This window comes from Ranitomeya imitator, chromosome 8, assembly GCF_032444005.1.
Source record: "Ranitomeya imitator isolate aRanImi1 chromosome 8, aRanImi1.pri, whole genome shotgun sequence".
NCBI lineage: Eukaryota > Metazoa > Chordata > Amphibia > Anura > Dendrobatidae > Ranitomeya > Ranitomeya imitator.
This window is the reverse complement of record NC_091289.1, coordinates 157858657-157881927: the sequence shown is the minus strand read 5'-3', so window position 1 is coordinate 157881927 and position 23271 is coordinate 157858657. Positions and strand designations below refer to the sequence as shown.

At 41.8% G+C, this 23271-nt stretch overlaps 1 protein-coding gene across 1 annotated transcript in view; it reads right to left on the bottom strand.

Moving 5' to 3' along the window:
• DPYD (dihydropyrimidine dehydrogenase) overlaps positions 1 to 23271 on the bottom strand; it is a 1420302-nt gene that overhangs the window by 1076940 nt on the left and 320091 nt on the right. The window lies entirely within an intron of this gene.

The following is a 23271-nucleotide window of genomic DNA, read 5'->3' as shown; positions in this document are numbered from 1 at the left end:
GTAGCTTGGCACCTTCTATTTTACTTGATCCATATGGTGAATCTCTCAAAATTAAGATTTACCTCAACGCATATTTTGAGATTTGAAATTAATTTGTTTAGTTTGAAATTGATTTGCTCATCTCTATACTGTCATATCCCACCAAGATCTGCTCCTGCGATGTCTGCTTCTGTTCCCAGGCACTGCCACATTTATTCTGCGATCCCAAGGATAAACAGTCACACTCAGAGCTCCTTTAAGTTGCAAGCAATTTAGAATTTTATTTTCAAAACACCAAAATTAAAAGATTCACCGCAGTTGAGACAATAAGGCATTCCAATTGTATAAGGTAACGTTTCGACCCACTGGGTCTTTATCAAACCTTACTCATAGTAGAAAGGCAAGGAAAGGAAATATTTCATGAGAGGCGCTGAAGTCCCATTAGGGGCTACTTGTATGCTGCATCTGGAGACTACAGTGGTGTCCTCTGATCTAACTGGTAGGTCTTAACTATCTCCTAATCCAGAATACCTACTGCAGCCCAGAATCCCATGTACTCCTCTAACTCTCTTCTATCTGGTACGTCTGAACTATCTCCTAATCAAGAATACCCACTGCACCCCAGAATCCCATGTACTCCTCTTCCACTGTTCTAACTGGTACGCTGCTGCTTTTCCCCTGACTTTAAATCCATGTATCATACTTCAAATTTGCTGAATGCATTTTGATATGTACATGGTTTCCTTCTTTCTAAAAACTGCTCCTTCAACTCTATCCAACCCCCATCCCCTTATCCTCCCTTCTTTCGAGGTTCACTCTGTCCGTATCTACTCTCCCTCTAATCTCCAAATGGCTGTCATATACCGACCACCAGTCCCAGCCACTGCTTTCATTGACCAATTCTCCACCTGGCTTCCTCACTTTCTTTCTGCTGACATCCCCACCATCATCATGAGTGACTTTAATATCTCTACTGACACCCGCCAGCCAGCAGCCTCCAAAATCCTGTCCCTTACCTCATCCTTTGGACTTACTCAGTGGTCCTCCACAGCCACCCACACAGCCGGACATACACTAGATCTCATCTTTACCCGCCTCTATTCCCTATTTAATCTCACAACCTCTTCCTTCCCCCTATCTGACCACTATCTACTCACCTTCTCATCCTTATCCTCCTTACCCGCCCCCATGTCTAGCCACTAGCACATCCTCGCAGAAACCTCACACACCTAGACATATACAGACTCTCAGACTCTTCTACCTCTGTCCTCCATATCTTCACTACATGATATGGACAGCCCCACCGCTTTCTTTAATGCTACCCTCACATCAGTCATAGACTCATGCATGGCAAAGTGCGACAAATCAATAGGCAACCCTGGCACAACAATCTCACCAAAAAACTTCGACAACCTTCCAGGGTCATGGGGCAGCGCTGGAAGAAAACATGCCTGCCAGATGACTTCACCGCTTTCAAACAAGCTACACATGCTTTCAAATTAGCCCTCACCTCTGCTAAACAGACCTATTTCACAAACCTTGTATCTTCATTATCCTACAACCCAAAACAACTATACAGCACATTCAACTCTCTCTTTCGCCCACCTCTGCCTCCTCCAACTCCCCTAATCTCTGCTGAAGACTTTGCCACCTACTTCAAAAAGAAGATAGACCAAACAAGGCAAACCTTTACTGATCCACCACCACAACCACTCTATTTACCAGATACCAGTCCTCTGCCCTTCCCTAATAACCTCTCTCTCCAACATCACTGAAGGAGAGCTTACTCCCCTCCTTTCCAAATCACAACTCACCACCTGTGCACTTTACATCATCCCTTCCCACCTGCTCTCCAACCTCACTAACATGCTAATTCCAGCCCTAACCCATCTCTTCAACTTATCGCTATCTTCTGGTACCTTCCCCTCTGCCTTCAAACTTGTCTCCATCACACCTTTCCTCAAAAAACCTAACCTTGACTCAACTGCTATGTCCATCTATCGCCCCATATCACTACTTCCATTTACTTTCATACTCCTTGAGAAGCACGTCCATGCTCAACTTTCCTCCGACCACTCATTTAACTCTCTCCTTGACAACCTCCAATCTGGCTTCTGCCCCCACCACTCCACCGAAACTGCCCTGACCAAAATTACTAATAGCTTACTCACAGCCAAAGCTACCAGACAGTTCTCCATCCTCCTCCTTCTCGACCGGTAATCTGCCTTCGACGCAGCCGACCACTGCCTACTTTTACAGGTACTTTCTTCCCTTGGCATCAAAGACCTTGCCCTGTTCTGGATTGCCTCATACCTTTCCAACCGCACATTTAGCGTTTCCCACTCCCACACTACCTCCTCATCCTACCCAGGACTCTGTCCTGAGGCCCTACTCTTTTCCATCTGTACCATTGGCCTAGGACAACTCAAAGTCCCTTGGCTTCCAGTACCACCTGTATAACACTCAGATCTATGTCTCTGGCCCAGATGTCTCCTGTCTGCTGTCCAGAATCCCAAAGTGTCTATTAGCCATATCCTCTTTCTTCACCTCACACTTCCTAAAACTCAAAGTAGACAAAACCAAACTCATCATCTTTCCTCCATCTCACGTATCTCCCCTACCTGACGTATCTATTATGGTAAATGGCATCACGCTCTCTCCCGCACCTGAAATCTGCTGCCTCAAAGTAACTTTCGACTCTACCCTGTCCTTCAAACCGCACTTCCAAACTCTTGCCACATCCTGTCGCCTCCAATTCAAAAATATTTCCAGAATCCATCCCTTCCTCATCCCTCAATCTACTAAAACTCTTCTGCATGCCCTCATCATTTCTTGCCTTGATTACTGCAACACCCTCATCTGTGGCCTCCTCGCTAACTCCCTTGCTCCACTCCAGTCTGTCCTTGACTCTGCTGCCCGAATAAACCACCTCTCTCCTCACTACTCCCGTTTCTCCCATCTGCAAATCCCTCCACTGGCTTCCAATTACCAAGCTCAGTGCTGAGGCTCCTTACAGAGTGCCATAGTTACTCCTCAGCTAGCCTTGGGGAAGATCTGAGATAAGATCCATGTGCTGCTTTCACAAAGCTTTGCTTGAACAAAGCAAGCATGTTCTCATCAACACTTGTCAGATTTGTAAACTGAAAGCAGAAGTAAAATAATATTATTATTTATTATTATTAGACACTTCAAACAAAGTAAGCCAATCTAGTCTATTGCAGTCAGTTGCCGCTAGACAAGAAGTGATTCCATCTCACAAATAATAAATTTAAAAAGAAAAATTTTATTTTTGGAAAATAAAAGACAATGATAAAAATAAATGCTAAAAAAGACAGGGCTATAAACCTCAAAAACAAGGGAGGAACTCTGTAAGGAGCCTCAGCTCCGAGCTTCTCTCCACACATGTGCAGAGAAGCTCAGTGCTGAGGCTCCTTACAGAGTGCCATAGTTACTCCTCAGCTAGCCTTGGGGAAGATCTGAGATAAGATCCATGTGCTGCTTTCACAAAGCTTTGCTTGAACAAAGCAAGCATGTTCTCATCAACACTTGTCAGATTTGTGAACTGAAAGCAGAAGTAAAATAATATTGTTATTTATTATTATAGCGCCATTTATTCCATGGCGCTTAACATGTGAGGAGGGGTATACATAATAAAAGCAAGAACAATAATCTTAAACAATACAAGTCACGACTGGTACAGGAGAAGAGAGGACCCTGCCCCCGAGGGCTCACTATCTACAAGGGTTGGGTGAGGATACAATAGGCGAGGGTAGAGCTGGTCGTGCAGTGGCTTATTCGAGTGGTGGTTACTGCAGGTTGTAGGCTTGTTGGAAGAGGTAGGTTTTCAGGTTCTTTTTTAAGGTTTCGATGGTAGGCGAGAGTCTGATATGTTGTGGTAGAGAGTTCCAGAGTAGGGGTGATGGGCAAGAGAAATCTTGCATTCAATTGTGGGAAGAGGAGATAAGAGGGGAGTAAAGAAGGAGATCTTGTGAGTGCAGGTAAGTACCAGGAGACGAGGTCACAGATGTATGGAGGAGACAGGTTGTGGATGGCTTTGTATGTCATGGTTAGGGTTTTGAACTGGAGTTGTTGGGTAATGGAGAACCAGTGCAGAGATTGACAGAGGGGAGAGTGTTGTGAGTTCTGTTTTTGGGCTCCCTCTGGTGGTTACTGATGGTACTGGGTGACTTGTCTTTCCTGGGTTTCTGGGTTCCACCTGTTCCATCAGCATATGGGAGTTTCCTATTTAACCTGGCTTTGCTGGCATTTCCTCGCCGGTTATCAATGTATCCAGTGTGTCTTGTTACCTCTGCTCCCTGCTCCTAGAACCTTCTGGACAAGCTAAGTTTGGATTTTCCTGTGTTGTGTTTTGCTTAATTTGGTTTTTAGTCCAGCCTGCAGATATGTGATTCTCTGCTGCTGGTTGCTCTAGTGGGCTGAAATTGCTTTTCATGTACCATGAGTTGGCACATGAGTTCAAGTAATTTCAGGATGGTTTTTTGAAGGGTTTTTCGCTGACCGCGCAGTTCACTTTTGTATCCTCTGCTATCTAGCTTTAGCGGGCCTCATTTTGCTGAAACTGTTTTCATACTACGTATGTGCTTTCCTCTCATTTCACCGTCATTATATGTGGGGGGCTGCTATTTGCTGTGGGGTATTTCTCTGGAGGCAAGAGAGGTCTGTGTTTCTTCTGATAGGGGAAGTTAGCTCTTCGGCTGGAGCGAGACGTCTAGGATCATCGTAGGCACGTTCCCCGGCTACTTTTATTTGTGTGTTAGGTTCAGGGTCGCGGTCAGCTCAGGTTCCATCGCCCTAGAGCTTGTTTGTATCTGTGCTTGTCCTTTTTGTGATCCCCTGCCATTGGGATCATGACAGTATAACCGGCCCACAAAGTGTTAATTGTATTGGCTGAAGTAGGAGGATAAGTAGTCTGAGGAAGTTTTTTTTTTTTTTTTCCCCTCAGAGTTTGCTGCCTAGCCTTATTGCAGCCTGGCTACTTCCTCCTCCTCTTAATCTTTGAATGGCTCAGATCTCAGCTGTTTATCATGGACGTCCAGAGTTTGGCTTCCAGCCTGAATAATCTTGCCACTAAGGTTCAAAATATACAGGATTTTGTTGTACATGCTCCTATGTCTGAACCTAGAATTCCTGTCCCAGAGTTTTTTTCTGGAGATAGATCTCGTTTTCTGAATTTTAGGAACAATTGCAAGTTGTTTCTTTCTTTGAAATCTCGCTCCTCTGGAGACCCTGCTCAGCAAGTCAAGATAATTATATCTTTCCTGCGGGGTGACCCTCAGGATTGGGCATTTGCATTGGCACCAGGGGACCCTGCGTTGCTTAATGCAGATGCGTTTTTTCTGGCATTGGGTTTGCTCTATGAGGAACCTAACCAAGAGATTCAGGCTGAAAAAGCTTTGTTGGCCCTCTCTCAGGGGCAAGATGAAGCAGAAATTTATTGTCAAAAATTTCGGAAGTGGTCGGTACTTACTCAGTGGAATGAGTGCGCTCTGGCTGCAAAGTTTAGAGATGGCCTTTCTGAGGCCATTAAAGATGTTATGGTGGGGTTCCCTGCACCTGCTGGTCTGAATGAGTCTATGACTATGGCTGTTCAGATTGATCGGCGTTTACGGGAGCGCAAACCTGTGCATCATTTGGCGGTGTCGTCTGAACCGTCACCTGAGATAATGCAATGTGATAGAATTCAGTCCAGAAGTGAACGGCAAAAGTATAGGCGGAAAAAAGGGTTGTGCTTTTATTGTGGTGATTCAGCTCATGTTATATCAGCATGCTCTAAACGCACAAAAAAGGTTGATAAGTCTGTTGCCATTAGTACTTTACAGTCTAAGTTCATTCTGTCTGTGACTCTGATTTGTTCATTATCATCCATTTCCGTCGATGCCTATGTGGATTCAGGCGCTGCCCTGAGTCTTATGGATTGGTCATTTGCCAATCGCTGTGGGTTTAGTCTGGAGCCTCTGGAAGTCCCTATTCCTTTGAAGGGAATTGACTCTACACCTTTGGCTATGAATAAACCTCAGTACTGGACACAAGTGACCATGCGTATGACTCCCGTTCATCAGGAGGTGATTCGCTTCCTGGTACGGTATAATTTGCATGATGTTCTAGTACTTGGTCTGCCATGGTTACAAACTCATAATCCAGTCCTTGACTGGAAATCAGTGTCTGTGTTAAGCTGGGGTTGTCAGGGGGTTCATGATGATGCACCTCCGATTTCTATCGCTTCATCTACTCCTTCTGAGATTCCTGTGTTTTTGTCTGACTATCGGGATGTTTTTGAGGAGCCTAAGCTCAGTTCGCTTCCTCCTCACAGGGATTGCGATTGTGCTATAAATGTAATTCCGGGCAGTAAATTTCATAAAGGTCGTTTGTTCAATCTGTCAGTGCCAGAGCATACTGCTATGCGGGATTATGTTAAGGAGTCCTTGGAAAAGGGACATATCCGTCCATCTTTGTCCCCTTTGGGAGCAGGTTTTTTTTTCGTGGCCAAGAAAGATGGTTCCTTGAGGCCTTGTATAGATTATCGTCTTTTGAATAAGATTACCGTAAAATATCAGTATCCTTTGCCATTGTTGACTGATTTGTTTGCTCGCATTAAGGGGGCTAAATGGTTCACTAAGATTGATCTTCGGGGTGCGTATAATCTTATACGAATAAAGCAAGGTGATGAGTGGAAAACCGCATTTAATACGCCTGAGGGCCATTTTGAGTATTTGGTAATGCCTTTTGGACTTTCTAATGCTCCTTCAGTCTTCCAGTCCTTTATGCACGATATTTTCCGTGAATATCTGGATAAATTTATGATTGTGTATTTGGATGATATTTTGGTTTTTTCTGATGACTGGGAGTCTCATGTTCAGCAGGTCAGGAAGGTGTTTCAGGTCCTGCGGGCCAATTCCTTGTTTGTAAAAGGCTCAAAGTGTCTCTTTGGAGTCCAGAAGATTTCTTTCTTGGGGTATATTTTTTCCCCTTCTACTATTGAGATGGATCCCGTCAAGGTTCAGGCTATTTGTGACTGGACGCAGCCTACATCTCTTAAGAGTCTACAGAAGTTCTTGGGCTTTGCTAATTTCTATCGTCGTTTTATAACTAATTTTTCTAGTGTTGTTAAGCCTTTGACGGATTTGACTAAGAAGGGTGCTGATGTTGCTAATTGGTCTCCTGCGGCTGTGGAGGCCTTTCAGGAACTTAAGCGCCGGTTTTCTTCTGCTCCTGTGTTGCGTCAGCCAGATGTTTCGCTCCCTTTTCAGGTTGAGGGTGATGCTTCCGAGATTGGAGCGGGGGCGGTTTTGTCACAGAGAAGCTCCGATGGCTCAGTGATGAAGCCATGTGCGTTTTTTTCTAGAAAGTTTTCGCCGGCTGAGCGGAATTATGATGTTGGTAATCGGGAACTTTTGGCCATGAAGTGGGCATTTGAGGAGTGGCGTCATTGGCTAGAGGGTGCTAGACATCGTGTGGTGGTCTTGACTGATCACAAAAATTTGATTTACCTTGAGTCTGCCAGGCGTCTGAATCCTAGACAGGCTCGTTGGTCACTGTTTTTCTCTCGTTTCAATTTTGTGGTTTCATACCTGCCAGGTTCAAAGAATGTGAAGGCGGATGCTCTTTCTAGGAGTTTTGTGCCTGACTCCCTTGGAAATTCTGAGCCCTCTGGTATCCTTAGGGATGGGGTGATTTTGTCTGCTGTCTCCCCAGACTTGCGACGTGCTTTGCAGGAGTTTCAGGTGGCTAAACCTGATCGTTGTCCGCCTGAGAGACTGTTTGTTCCGGATAATTGGACCAGTAGAGTCATCTCCGAGGTCCATTCTTCTGCGTTGGCAGGTCATCCTGGAATATTTGGTACTAGAGACTTGGTGGCCAGGTCTTTTTGGTGGCCTTCCTTGTCGAGGGATGTGCGTTCTTTTGTGCAGTCTTGTGAGGTTTGTGCTCGGGCTAAGCCTTGCTGTTCTCGGGCCAGTGGATTGTTGTCACCTTTGCCTATCCCGAAGAGGCCTTGGATGCACATTTCCATGGACTTTATTTCGGATCTCCCTGTCTCTCAAAAAATGTCCGTCATCTGGGTTGTGTGTGATCGCTTTTCTAAAATGGTTCATCTGGTACCCTTGCCTAAGTTGCCTTCCTCCTCTGAGTTGGTCCCTCTGTTTTTTCAGAATGTGGTTCGTTTGCATGGGATTCCTGAGAACATCGTTTCTGACAGGGGATCCCAGTTTGTGTCTAGATTTTGGCGGACTTTCTGTGCTAAGATGGGCATTGATTTGTCCTTTTCGTCTGCATTCCATCCTCAGACGAATGGCCAGACTGAACGAACTAATCAGACCTTGGAAACTTATTTAAGGTGTTTTGTTTCTGCTGATCAGGATGACTGGGTTACCTTTTTGCCGCTGGCCGAGTTTGCGCTTAATAATCGGGCTAGTTCTGCTACCTTGGTTTCTCCTTTCTTTTGTAATTCGGGGTTTCATCCTCGTTTTTCCTCTGGTCAGGTGGAACCTTCTGATTGTCCTGGAGTGGACATGGTGGTGGATAGGTTGCATCGGATTTGGAGTCATGTGGTGGACAATTTGAAGTTGTCCCAGGAGAAGGCTCAGCAGTTTGCTAATCGCCATCGCCGCGTGGGTCCTCGACTTCTTGTTGGTGACTTGGTGTGGTTGTCTTCTCGTTTTGTTCCTATGAAGGTCTCTTCTCCTAAGTTCAAGCCTTGGTTCATCGGTCCCTATAGGATCTTGGAAATTCTTAACCCTGTGTCGTTTCGTTTGGATCTCCCGGCATCGTTTGCTATTCATAATGTGTTTCATCGGTCGTTGTTGCGGAAGTATGAGGTACCTGTTGTTCCTTCTCTTGAACCTCCTGCTCCAGTGCTGGTGGAGGGAGAATTGGAGTATGTTGTGGAGAAGATCTTGGATTCTCGTGTTTCCAGACGGAAACTCCAGTATTTGGTCAAGTGGAAGGGTTATGGTCAGGAGGATAATTCTTGGGTGGTTGCCTCGGATGTTCATGCTGATGATTTGGTTCGCGCTTTTCATAGGGCTCATCCTGGTCGCCCTGGTGGTTCTCGTGAGGGTTCGGTGACCCCTCCTCAAGGGGGGGGTACTGTTGTGAGTTGTTTTTGGGCTCCCTCTGGTGGTTACTGATGGTACTGGGTGACTTGTCTTTCCTGGGTTTCTGGGTTCCACCTGTTCCATCAGCATATGGGAGTTTCCTATTTAACCTGGCTTTGCTGGCATTTCCTCGCCGGTTATCAATGTATCCAGTGTGTCTTGTTACCTCTGCTCCCTGCTCCTAGAACCTTCTGGACAAGCTAAGTTTGGATTTTCCTGTGTTGTGTTTTGCTTAATTTGGTTTTTAGTCCAGCCTGCAGATATGTGATTCTCTGCTGCTGGTTGCTCTAGTGGGCTGAAATTGCTTTTCATGTACCATGAGTTGGCACATGAGTTCAAGTAATTTCAGGATGGTTTTTTGAAGGGTTTTTCGCTGACCGCGCAGTTCACTTTTGTATCCTCTGCTATCTAGCTTTAGCGGGCCTCATTTTGCTGAAACTGTTTTCATACTACGTATGTGCTTTCCTCTCATTTCACCGTCATTATATGTGGGGGGCTGCTATTTGCTGTGGGGTATTTCTCTGGAGGCAAGAGAGGTCTGTGTTTCTTCTGATAGGGGAAGTTAGATCTTCGGCTGGAGCGAGACGTCTAGGATCATCGTAGGCACGTTCCCCGGCTACTTTTATTTGTGTGTTAGGTTCAGGGTCGCGGTCAGCTCAGGTTCCATCGCCCTAGAGCTTGTTTGTATCTGTGCTTGTCCTTTTTGTGATCCCCTGCCATTGGGATCATGACAGGAGAGGTTGGGGAATAGCGGGGGGACAGGTGGATTAGTCAGGCAGCAGAGTTTAGAATAGATTGGAGGGGTGCGAGAGTGTTTGAGGGGAGGCCACGGAGCAGGAGGTTGCAGTAGTCAAGGCGGGAGATGATGAGGGCAATATGTCACATACCAAGACTAAAGTGCCAAACAGTTTCATTAGAAGATGCCATTAGAAGGTGTTTACACAGCACTGGGCTACGACCATAAGTCCAGCACAGGTTTTCCATTGACGTCATGCCACAGCTCTCAAGACTATTATGTCAGTGAGCAAAAGAGCAATGGATGCTCGAATTGACTGATATCCTCATCAACAATGAGTCCTGCTTTCATCTTGGTTGTAGTGATAACTGGAATCTGAACTGGAGACCACATGGGCAATGCCATGAAGAGGCATTCAGAAGAGCATATAAAACTGGCTCATGAGCCATTTTTAAAGCAATAAAACCAAACCACATGTTGCTCATGCTGCTGTGAGCAGCCTGCATGGACTAAATGTGTTTCCATGGACTGCAGCATCTCTACACTTGCCTCACATTGAGAACATCTGAAACATCATTGGTCAACAGTTTCAAAGGGAGCTACCAGCAGTGGATCTTGATGATTTGCCTGAGTGCATTCAACGTGGAAGAGCATTCCTCAGATAACCATCAATAACCTCATTGATAGTGTGCCAAGGAGTGTAAATGTGTTTATTTCTTACTTAATACTAACTAAACCGAGATGTGTAGAACATTTTGTTTCTATTATTTCATTATTTGCAGATCAGTCACATGGCTATCAATTCTGTGATTTTTATAATTCCTCCTTTTCCTTCTTGGTGTTTCAATTTCAATATACAGAGGTACAGTGCAGAATGGCAGTTTATGAGGGATGTATTTTGGATCTAGACTTCACAGCGCTATAATATAGTTCTGTCAATTAAGCATTTAGTGGGTAAAGCCAAAAAAAATTAAACTTGCAAATGACTTTTCAAACTGAGAGCAAATTAGCCCATCTACTATCTCAGATATTTCTAGCGAAAACCATGTTATAATGTCCGTATTGACAGTATTATATTGAAGGAGGACATGTAAATTCTTGGAGGTGGCGCCAGAGCACATAAAATAAAACTAAAAAGATTATTAAAAGACTCTTATGAAATAAATATTAATGTTCTGGATCAATTTTTATTTTCTCTGTCAATCTCACTTTTGGGAGGAAACTCTGTAGAAATCCTACTGTGCTATTCTGGAGACCTTGGTCATTCACTTTACACTACACCAAGTACCTAAATTAAATTTACAGCTCTGGTAGCGAGACAGTATTGACGATAAATTATTTTTATTGCCCACACTGCTTGGATAATTCTACTTTTCATAAAAAGAAAGATCTTCATTATAATGACTGCAAAGTTAAATAGCTTAACATACTGAATATCTCAGAAACGGACGTCGTCACCATATAAATAAATCTCATGCTCTGAAGTGTCATGGTCAATTCTGCATTCATACAGTAGTTGTGAACAGACAATACGTTAGTGATTGCAGCTGGAAGCACAATCACCCAAGGGCTGCTCATGCAATCCGACACGGTTGCATTTAAATAGATTTCATTTGCTTAGTAAGTAATTTTGCTGCTGACAATTCTATAGGACTTTGGACCTTTTATCATTGGGACAACAATTACGTTTGTAGCACTTTTAACTATATCATGTGAAAGTAATGAGAAGCATGCATGAATATTACCCATACGGCTGCCATAGAAATATAGGCAAGACTTCAATATACCCTTAGAGGATCACAGTGGGCAAAAATAACAGGATATAATTTAAAAGAATTACTTTTCAAGGGTTGCGTTAATTAGAAAAATCAAATTTTTTATTAAACACCCCATTAGGGAATTTTGACTTAATAGACAAGTTTCCCGTTCAGTATTTCCATCTAGAGAATAGAGTGACTATATAGTCTGTCTCTCACTCTGAAAATAGAAATAAAGCTGAGAAAAAAGACTCACATTGCCTAGGTTACATCCAGTGTAGTTTTATATGGAAGTCAAATAAGAGCTGTCTTCACTTCTACAGCTGAAATCCTTGGCACTTGGATTTACCAGCAACAAGGCCGCATACAACCTCATGACGTTGTGGGCCTAGTAAATGTCAGAGGTGCCGAGGATGTCGGCCATTGAAGTGAAAGCTGTCCTGGCTTGAATGGACTTAAAGAGGTTATCCAGGGCTTTTTTTAATGGGCTAAGAACTAACAGGCAGATAGCCGTTAACTACTTCTGGTGTAAATACGCTTCTTTTATTGTGCCAAATGCATTTAGCACCATAAAATAATCGTATTTTCACCTTGATTGGATGCTGTCCTTCATTTCTTTTGGGTATGTACATCTCCACTTTGGTCCTTGGAATTAGGACGGCATCTCACAACCAGTTGTGCTGTCAGCTACTCTGGAATTTTGAGCCGTTAACTACTTGTCTGTTCTGTATGGGATGATCTCTGCTGGCTCAGCTGGTGATATACCTGCTTCATTTTATCTCTCATTAACATAAGAGCACCTTCTCTTCTGGGCTGCTCTGTCAATAGGGCCATCACTAGAAATATCATGCTGATTGCCAGCCGGCTCCCCACAGTTAAGCAGCGGGGAGCCAGCTGTCAATCAGCATGATATTGGCAGAGATGCCCCGTTAACAGAGCATCAATGTGATGTCAGTGGAAGCAGCAATGTTACCAACAGGAGCCGTTCATAACCACTCTGATCTGGCAGAGATTATCCCAACGCAGAACAGCCAGGTATTTAGCAACAAACTGCCAGTAATTTCTTAACTCCATGCACAAAAATGATAAAAATCTTAAATAACCTGTTTAATGCTGGACTGACCAATGAAAATCTTTTTAGCTCAATTCTAAACATTCTATTGCTTCTAATGTTTGTGAATTTCCTGAAACATCAGAAGGTAGGAGTCTAGACTAGCCTCATTGGCCAATGTATAAATCATAAGATACATGATAGAAATTATATAAAAATATCAAAATAAAAGAAATAAACAGATCATCATTTTCTGATGACACATTCCGTCTAAAAACAAGGGTAGCATACTGCATCAAATAATACTCTTTTCAAGAGTTGTTGATTTGCCAAGCAGGATAGGGTCCGGTCTGGTATTTGGTTGATACTGTATCCACTAGTATAGCTCAGGGCAACATGGATGTAATTTTATGTACAGGCACTTGGTGTTTCATGGCGGGACCAAGCATTTAAATGCACATTCCCACCTGCTGGATTTCCATCTATCTTCACCCTTCACTGGCTCTATGAAGCCAGAGCTGTCAATCAAAGAAAAGGGTGATCAAAGGGCGGCGGAGAAAGAGGTTAAATAACTAGGTGAGGAGAAATATTTAAATGATTGGCCGCCATGAGCGCCTCTACTTGGGTTGAACATTCATTCTGTGCTGACAGTTCTTTTAAAAAAGTATTTAGCCAAATAATTGCGATTTGTTAAAAACGTTATACATTGAATATCCAGAAAAAAAAGATGGATACAGTGACTTTATTTTACACTTATTTCCTCTCTTTTAACACTCATTTCTTCTTTTCCAAATCCTACAATTTTCAGATTGAATATTTGTAAAGGCTTTTACCTAGTATATATAGCATAGCCATTACATGAATACGGTAATAAATTTTGCCTTAAGTGCTACAGATGCAATTCACTTAAATTGAAACATTTTACAGTTACAAAGAGACATGCTAATTGTCACTGAAGATAAATTTATATTTACAGCACTTGAAACATGAAACGCTTCTACAACTCAATCCAAATGAGCCGAATGTTAACTTTGAAGTGAACAGACATAAAAAAAAGACTAACGTTTGAAGACTATTCCGCACTTTTTACAGTTTAAAGTAATCATAATAATTGCGCAGATTATTAACCTTGGTTTGTTGATTTCTTTCCATGTTGGAAAAAAAAATACAAAAATGCAAAAAAAATATATAATTGGTAACGAAGAAAGAATGAAGACGAACATTGAAAGACAATTAACAATCGTATCAAATAAGGCTCCGTTAACTTTTTTGTTTCATGCTTTCAACAAATATGAAAAGCCTAATCTTGGCGTCTATGGAAAGCACAACCCAATGGAAACCTGTTCCATAGTCATAGGGATCAGTCAAAGTTTGTTAAGATCTGTTTGGTTAGAGCCGATATGATTCAAGCATTAACAAAAACAATGTGATCATTATTTTACCTTTATGTGAGCAGAGTCTAGCATAGGGAAACTGACATATTCACATGACATGTTTTATGACAAAATCAAATAATCAAACTTCTATTTTAAGTGGTAGTAAAACAGTATTCTACTTTTCTGTCAACTAGAACATATGTTGTATTATGACTCCTTTACCTTTATTTAGTACGTGAAGGTACACAATCACTGAGTCTCAATTATTGAAACTGCTTCACCCAAAAGAGAGATTTTGTCTACGGCAATTAAAGGGAATCTGTCAGCAGGTTTTTGCTATGTCACCCGGGAGAATTATAATGTAGGAAAAGAAACCCTGATTCCAGCGATGTATCACTTAATTTACTTTGTACAGCTGTTGTGACACAGTGTTTAGATGCACCATACAGGAGAGCTTAGAAAGAAAACTCCGCCCACACCACAGCTTTCCATGTACATTGTATATTGACAGTGAGCTGCTTATCAGAGGAGGGAGAGTGGTCAGACTAGGGCTCACGTGCACTGTAGTCTGGCCAGTGATACTTTACTGATGATATAACCTTCACTGTATGGAAACAACAGCACACAGCCTAATATGTGGCACATCCATGTAATCTATGTCCCAACTTCTACATTATGCAGCAAAAAACTGCTGACAGATTCCCTTTAAAGCATTCTTTACACCTTAGCTCTCAGGCTATCATTATTCTAAAAAATATTATAAGCTTCTAGTTTATATTTAAATGTTTTCTTTTTGTATATCATGAAAGTCACTGCTATATCTGTAAAAAAAAATTTCCTCTATATGAATAAAATGTCCTTTTTGTGAAGTTCTTAGTGTGAAAGCTAAGGGCATAACTATAATGGGTGCAAAGATTGCAGTTGCCCTTGTGCCCTGAGGTTCTTTTGACCCATATGAGAAGACCAATACCATTGGAGCCATGATAGTTGTTGGCTCTGCAAGAGATTTAGCATTGGTACCCCTTATGCTTCACGCTATGCCACTGATAAACACATTAATACCTTAGCCTTCACTAGTTTGCAAATGTGAGTCTTGTTCTGCCCTAGGCAACTACTTTAATGCAAGTTTCCTGGATAAATTAATCAGCAACTGGAAGAAACAAAAAAATGCCGTGCAACACAATATCTAATCACTAACTGTGAGAGAAGGCAAAGTCGTGGCATCTGTCTACAATGAATTGACTTGCCAACTAATACCACATTAGTCATATTTCCAAGCATAATAGACACCTGGAAGCACTTTGCATGCCGCTAAATTTGGAGCACCTTATTCCCATTTGGTGTTGCTTGAACCTCCTGGGCCCCAATGTAAAATCTGTAACAGGCATCTCTTAAGGTACCTTCACACTGAACAACATTACAACGATAACGATAGCGATCCGTGGCGTTGCAGCGTCCTGGATAGCGATATGTTTGACACGCAGCAGCGATCAGGATCCTGCTGTGACATCGCTGGTCGGAGCTAGAAGGCCAGAACTTTATTTCGTCGCTGGATCACCCACTGACATCGCTGAATCGGCGATGTGTTCACTGGTAACCAGGGTAAACATCGGGTTACTAAGCGCAGGGCCGCGCTTAGTAACCCGATGTTTACCCTGGTCACCATTGTAAATGTAAAAAAAAAAACACATACTCACATTCCGGTGCCTGTCACGTCCCCCGGCATCCGCTTCCCTGCACTTCTCCTGCATCCTGTGTCAGCGCAGGCCAGCCGTAAAGCAGAGCACAGCGGTGATGTCACCGCTCTGCTTTATTTTTCAAAAACCTGACCGGCACATCCAAACATAGACTAAGTGTGAACAGGTCAAATTTCGTATTTCAAGATTGCATGTTCTAGCGCCGCAGTGTGCTGCCTTATTTACTTAACTATATACGAGTTGGCGACTCTAGGTTCAGCACATGTTCACACTTAGTCTATGTTTGGATGTGCCGGTCAGGTTTTTGAAATGTATTCTCTAGCCTTCTGATCGTGCACTCCGCCTCTAGCCACAGGTGATTTAATTACAGCAGGTCCAATACCCCTCCACAGAGAAAGAGAATTTTAGTCTAGGAAGAGGTTTCACATGTACCCATTCAGATGGAGACATTTATTCTCGGCGAGGTAAGGCAAGTTTAGGACCTGGTATAAGAGAGATGCCGTAAAGGGGCTACCAGGTACACATAAAATTGGCCATTTTTATGCGCTAAATGCTCTCATTTTTCATATTTCTAGTGCAGTAATGCAGTTCAAATTTTGTATTTCAAGATTGCATGTTCTAGCGCTGCAGTGTGCTGCCTTATTTACTTAACCGCTCTGCTTTATGGCCGGCGCTTACACAGGATGCAGGAGGATTGCAGGGAAGTGGACGCCGGGGGACGTGACAGGCACCGGAATGTGAGTATGTGTTTTTTTTACATTTACAAATTTACAATGGTAATCAGGGTAAACATCGGGTTACTAAGTGCGGCCCCGATGTTTACCCTGGTTACCCGGGGACTTCGGCATCGTTGGTCGCTGGAGAGCTGTCTGTGTGACAGCTCTCCTGCGACCACACAAGGACTTTCCAACGATCACGGCCAGGTCATATCGCTGGTCGTGATCGTTGGAAAGTTGCTGAGTGTGACGGTACCTTTAGGCTCAAGGGCATCTTTTGAAACTGTGCCCCATCCTTGATGCAATGTCACAGATAACTGTATGAAGTCATATCATTATAGATGAATCATATTCAGAATTGATGTGACAAAGATTACGAATACAGCTAAAAATCACTAAGACATAGCCAACTTAAAATCTGCACCACATTGTTATTATTCTAAATATTTATATATTATTTATTACTAAATTTCCAATGTTGTCAAATGTGTATATAGTAGGATTTGCCCTTAGTACCAAAAGCTCAACATGGGACATTGTTTCCTGCATGTCATAAGAGCTGTTTGTGAAGGCGATTGGTTTACTTCTTACTTTGGTGGCTAAGCCACCCTGCTCCTCTATTATGATCAATGAAGTCAAACAACAGGTAACTGACTTAACTTCTGAGATGAGAAAATCTTATAAAATTTACGTTTCAGACTTTGCAGAATTTTCCCAGGAAATTTGATTCATGGTGAATTGATTTGACGCAAATCAAAAGTACTTCAAAGCCTCCGATTGCAATAAAAAAAAAGTTTATAATACAATGACATCTCCTAAATTTGTTCCAATATATTTTTGTTTTTTTTAACACAAACAAACAAAGCCCCAGTAAGATATTAAAACGACCTTAACATATCTGGCTAAGAGTAAACAAATGGGAACTGTTTTTCACTACTTTGTTGTGACAATTTATTTTAATGGCCTTTGGCTAGACCTTGAGCCATGGCAACTTGATGGATGATAGATCTGTAGGATTTGTAGGATTGTCCCAGCCTAGATAGGACCACCAGGGTCTTCACTGCTGTTATCTTTATAGTATCAAGCCATTAGGCTGCTAGTCTTCCTCTTCGCCTTGTTCCTACTATTCTCATGACCATGATGTCCTTCTCCAGTGATTGCTCTCTTCGTTTGAGTAGGCAAGTCATAGCTTGGCGATCCTTGCTCAAAGTGACATGTCTGGCTTGATTTATTCCAAAACTGATTTGTCCTTCTCCTTATTGATGCTATTGATAGCATCCTTCTGCAGCACCACACTTCAAACACATCGATTTTTTTCTTCTGTCTTGTTTTCCTTATCATCCAGGGTTTGCATCCATATTATATGTTATATTCTGTCACATACTAACTATACAGTTTCTTCAGTGATTTTTTTTACTTTTTATCTTCATCCCTATGGACAAGCTGGCATCTGTGACATTCTATTACTATGCAGATTCATTCTGAATCGGCTGCTGCATTCCCTGATTCTGCTTTTATACAGGCTATGATAGACCCTCCTGATTTTCTTTTGCCATACCATGTGATGTGATATCTGCAAAGTTTCATGGTAGAAACCATCTGGCCCAGCCTGAGATCACGTGAGCCTTCTTTTGCCTGATACAGGCTTCCGCAATGTGTAAGATGTCAACTACTATTGCAGGTGTTTCACAGAAAATGAATCGCAAGTTGTTTGACTGCGCTCAGTGACAGTGAATTCATAAATATTCTTCTCTAATTTGTTTTTACTTTGAATCAATTCGTTCATCTCTGGTCATAAATAAATTAAAATGAACAAAAATGGCAATAAAAAAAATCAAATGACACAATAAATGATAATCTGACCAGACCTTTCTTACTTGTGTAACGAACTTTAAGTCATAGAGCCCTACCGCCATAATTCTAAATACCACAGCATGGATTCAATCAGATTAATTTACCATGATAATTCTCCTTCTATAAATCATGTTAAAACATTTTACTCATCATTTTTATGAATTACAAACTAATGAGCATGTAGCATGAAGCTGGCAGGCAGCGAAAGTGCAAAAAGCTATAATTAAACTACAGATTTTTTTATTCTTTATCATAAAACTAGGTAACAAAACAAAATGGAATAAAAAGGATGCTGCTTGGCAGCAGAAAAGCCATTGCAAAGATTACTAGTTATGGCGAAGAACATCCTCACCAAGTCATTTCTCTTTTAATTATTAAGCTGCCGCAGTTTGCATATAAACAGCTGCTGCGAATGTCACATGCAAATGAAGCCGGGTGTGGGGGGAGGGGAGCGGAGAACCGAAATGTTGCTTTTCGACATTTATTTATTTATATTTCCTATTACGGTGAATATGCCGCTACAGACGGGTTCCTATAACAATCCCATCTTGCAATTCTCTAAGCACTGTACAGACTAAAGTGCATCACACTGCCATTAATCCCACTTATCATTCTGACAGCTTCGTAATTACACCACTGCTGTAGCCAGGTAGGCCTAATAAAATATCAACTGCTGAGTTAGAGTACATGCTGGAGAGATGTTTTATTAAACTTGGGGGGGTTGATCATCAAGTGACATTACTGTTGACCTATTTTTCTATTTGACGATAAATTATACTTTGACCATGCCATAATAGATATTACAAAGTGCATTTGCTAAATAGAAAAAGCTAGCGCATTCCACAAGCTAAGCACATGGCATAAATAAAAAAAAAGCAGTAGAGGCATGCCAAAATGTTATTTCCTAAATTGTTTTAAATGATTGATGACATGAGAAATCACATCCGTACTGGTTTAAAGGATGCTAAAGCAAATTGCAATAACCATGACTTCTACATAATTTATCCCTTAAGCCCCATTTAAATAAAATTATACCAAATGGAGACAACGGAAAGGAAAAGTCTACGGTGCTCTTGGACCCTTATTGCAGGATTCCAAACTCTGCTGTTAAATCCAGATAGTTTATTGATAAGAACTGTGATAAGGTGTTATAATGATAAAAAGTGAAGATATGGAGAATTTGTGGATACCTTCCGCGCTGCCGATTATTGAAGACATCAGTTCTCGGGAGTTTTAAAAACATGCGGTTTTTGTTCAATGCGTTTCGAAGTGACATGCACATCTTCCTCAGGAAACAACCACATATCATAGATTATATCATATCATAGATATGTGGTTGTTTCTTGCGGAAGATGTGTATATCACTTCGAAGCATGTTGAATTGAAACCACATGTTTAATAAATTTATGAGGACTGGCGTCTTCGATAATCGGTAGCGCAGAAGGTATCCACAATTCTCCATATCTTCGTTTCATCGGTTGGACAATATGTGATCCACAGAAGCTGAGAAATGCTTGAAGTGTGCATTAATGTACGGATCAGGTTAGCACAATCTTATACATTTTTTAATTGTTAGTCAGATAAGACCCCATTTGCTCTTATTTCTCCCCAGTAATTTTACTAATGTTAAGAATTGAGCGCATTTTTGTTCTCGGACAGAGATTGTTAATCAGGTTATAACTGATCCGCCAAAGCCTGATCAAGATCCTTGTCTGAGATTGAACTAGAAGACAAAATAGGAGCTCTCCATGGTGACTCCTGGTGATAAGTAACAGAGAAGAGTAGATGGAATCTGCTCACTTGGTGGAGTTGTGCAAGTCAGGCACAACTCTGATGAGAGCAGTAGTGAAGTGTTATTCCTCGTATAGACTGCTGCTCCACCCGTTGAAGGGGACAGAAAGGCTCATTAGACAATTGAGAGGCACAGAATAAGAAAAAAATGTTATGGTGGGCGCTGTCACGATGGAGACAAGGTTGAGAAAGTGTAGAAAAACAATGGATGTTTAATAGAAGACAGCAACGCGTTTCAAAATCAATCTGATTTCTTCCTTGGGCTATCATAAAAAGAAGTATATAAAACAATTTAAAAAGGAAGCCGTGATCCAAGGGAACTACATGTCTCACCTACTGGTGAGTAAAATACCTGGACACATAGAACAACATATGAATATTTTATAAACAGTATAAATAAAGAATAGAAGATTATATATACAATATGGTTTACAGCTCTAGCAAAAATTAAGAGACCACTGCAAACTGTTCAGTTTGTCAGATTTTTCTCTTTATAGGTATATTTTTGAGTAAAATGTAAATTGTTCTTTTATTCTATAAACTTCTGAATTTCCAAGTAATAAATTTTGTATTTTTTTGTGATAAAAAAAATGGTCAAAATAAAAAAAAAACAGTGCTTTCAGGCCTCAAATAATGCAAAGAAAACAAGTTCATAATCATTTAGAAACAAAAATGCTAATGTTTTAACTGAGGAAGAGTTCAGAAATCAATATTTTGTGGAATAATCATGATTTTAATCGCAGCTTTCATGCGTCTTGGCATGATTTCCACCAGTCTCACACTGCTTCTGGCGCAAAATTTAAGCAGTTCTTCTTTGTTTGATGGCTTGTGACTATCCATCATCCTCTTGATTACATTCCAGAGGTTTTCAATGGGGTTCAGGTCTGGAGATTGGGCTGCCCATGACAGGGTTTTGATGTGGTGGTGTCTTTATTTTTGCCAGAGCTGTATGTTTGTAAACTATTCATATGTTGTTCTATTGTGTGTCCAGGTTTTGTTACTCACCCATAGGTGGAACATACTGTATTATTTCCTTGGATCATGGCTTCCTGTATACGTTGTGTTATATACTTCTCTGCTTGTTAGCCTGAGAATGAAATCGCATCCATTTTTGTTGCTGCCTTCTAAAGAGCGTTTGTTGTTTTTCTACACCTTCTTATACTTGTATTCATTGTGACAGCACCCACCACAACATTTTTGTTTCTTATTTTTTGCAATCGTCCAGAATTGAAAACACGTACGCTATTTATAACAGAGCTGTTTAAGCCTGTAGAAGATCCCTATTCAGGATTGAAAACATGTTCATTATTTACAACGGATCCGTTTTCAGCCTGACAAAGATCCTTTTACAGAATCGAAAAAGTATATGCTATCAATAATAAATAAATCCATTATAACTTGATAAAGATTCCTTTCTGGCATTGAAAACACATTCTCTTATTTCAATAGATCCATATAAGCCTGATGAAGATCCCAGTCTGAAAACAAAAAAAGTGTTTGCGATAAAAAATGATAATGCCGTGCTATTTTAATTAGAAATAAACAATTCTGTGATAGGAGTGTAAGAATGCCAGAGATTTTTTCCCCTTGTCTCCTGTTGGTACAATTTTATTATTGACCATGTGACAAAATCAGTAAAAAGTGGAAATAGCAGCACACCTATAATATTCATGAGTTTCTAGACATTATCTGAAACCAACTAGAAATTTGTTTTCAAACATTCTTTCTCTTTTTTTTATCCCAATTTTGGCACACAATTATTTAAACGAAGGTGAAAATTGATTTTTCACATTTTTATCTTCAGATATTCCAGTTATATTCATGTTATTTGGAGAATGTACATTGCTGATTGATTTGCAAGGGATGAATTTCAGGGAACCAGTCCGCTGATCAAACCGTAGACAGCACGTATCAGTCACTGGCTGTCAGATCACAGTCATGTATGTCTCTGAAACACCACAGTGTTATGAAAAAACACTTCTTATAACCACCTGGGACCGATCCATGTTCGTGGCTAGTCATATAGGTGGGTCCCTGGCGTTTTCTCCCCGCCATCTGACAGTAACTGATAAGTCTCTGTCTGTATGTGTATATCAGCAGAGGTTTAAGAGTTACGGTCATCGGGCGGGAAGAAGCTATCGGGAAGCCGCCTGTACAACTAGTCACCCATATGACTTAGTCACCGGTTGTTATTAAAAGTATGTTTTTGACTAAAATGCCACAGCATTTTAGAGACATACTGTCACGATCCATGTTTGGATCTGTGGCAGATCTGGTTTCCCTCTGATTTAAACCTTTTTTCCTTTCTGGTCATTGGGGGTTAATGCAGTCTCCCCCCCCCGCTGGCCACTGGTGTTATTGCATTGCTTTGCTGCTGGGTCAGCTGATGTTTGTGACCACTCCCACCATCCTTTATAAGGTCATCTGGTGCTTCAGCTGACTGTTGGTTATACAGTTCCTTTCAGGAGACCAACCTCGCAGTAGCAGCTCCCTGGTGTTAGCCAAGTCTGGTATTTGGAGCTCAGTTGCTGAACTATCTGTGTTGTGGAGTTTGCAGCGGTGTGCACAAGCTAAGTTCTGAGTTTTATTACTTTGTAGTTTGCGCATTCACCTTTTGGTATCGTGTTCCCCTCACTCTCATATTGTTTATTCCTGTTTATTTGCTTTGTGGTGCTGTTTACACTGTTCACCTCCTGGGGTGGGGGTTGGGGGTTTAGTTTAGGGTTTAACAGGAGACAGGGAGAGGTCGGTGACTTGGGCCTCCCTACCTTCAAGGGTACCCCCAAGTTAAGGAAAGACAGGGCTTCCCCAAGCCTGAGGGGCAGTCCAGGGGCCCAGATTCCTCATCTCCTGTTTTCCTTTTTCTGCCCTGTGACAGTATAACCAACTGTTCCTTTTTTTTGGTAAGCTATGGCCCAAATGCAGGCCTTTGCCCAATTGCTACAGACTCTCACCGAGGAGTGTAAGGTTCTGCATGGTGAGGTGGTGCAGCAGCTGCAGCAATATTTGGGGTTTTGGGCCTCGGCTCAGGTACAGGCTCAACCAGAACCTAAGATATCGCTCCCAGACAGGTTCTCTGGAGGGAGAGATACATTTTTGGTTTTTAAGGAGGCCTGCAAGTTGTACTTCAGGCTCCGCCCTCGTTCATCAGGGAGTGAGGAACAACGGGTGGGTATCATCGTTTCCCTTCTTAAGGGTGAT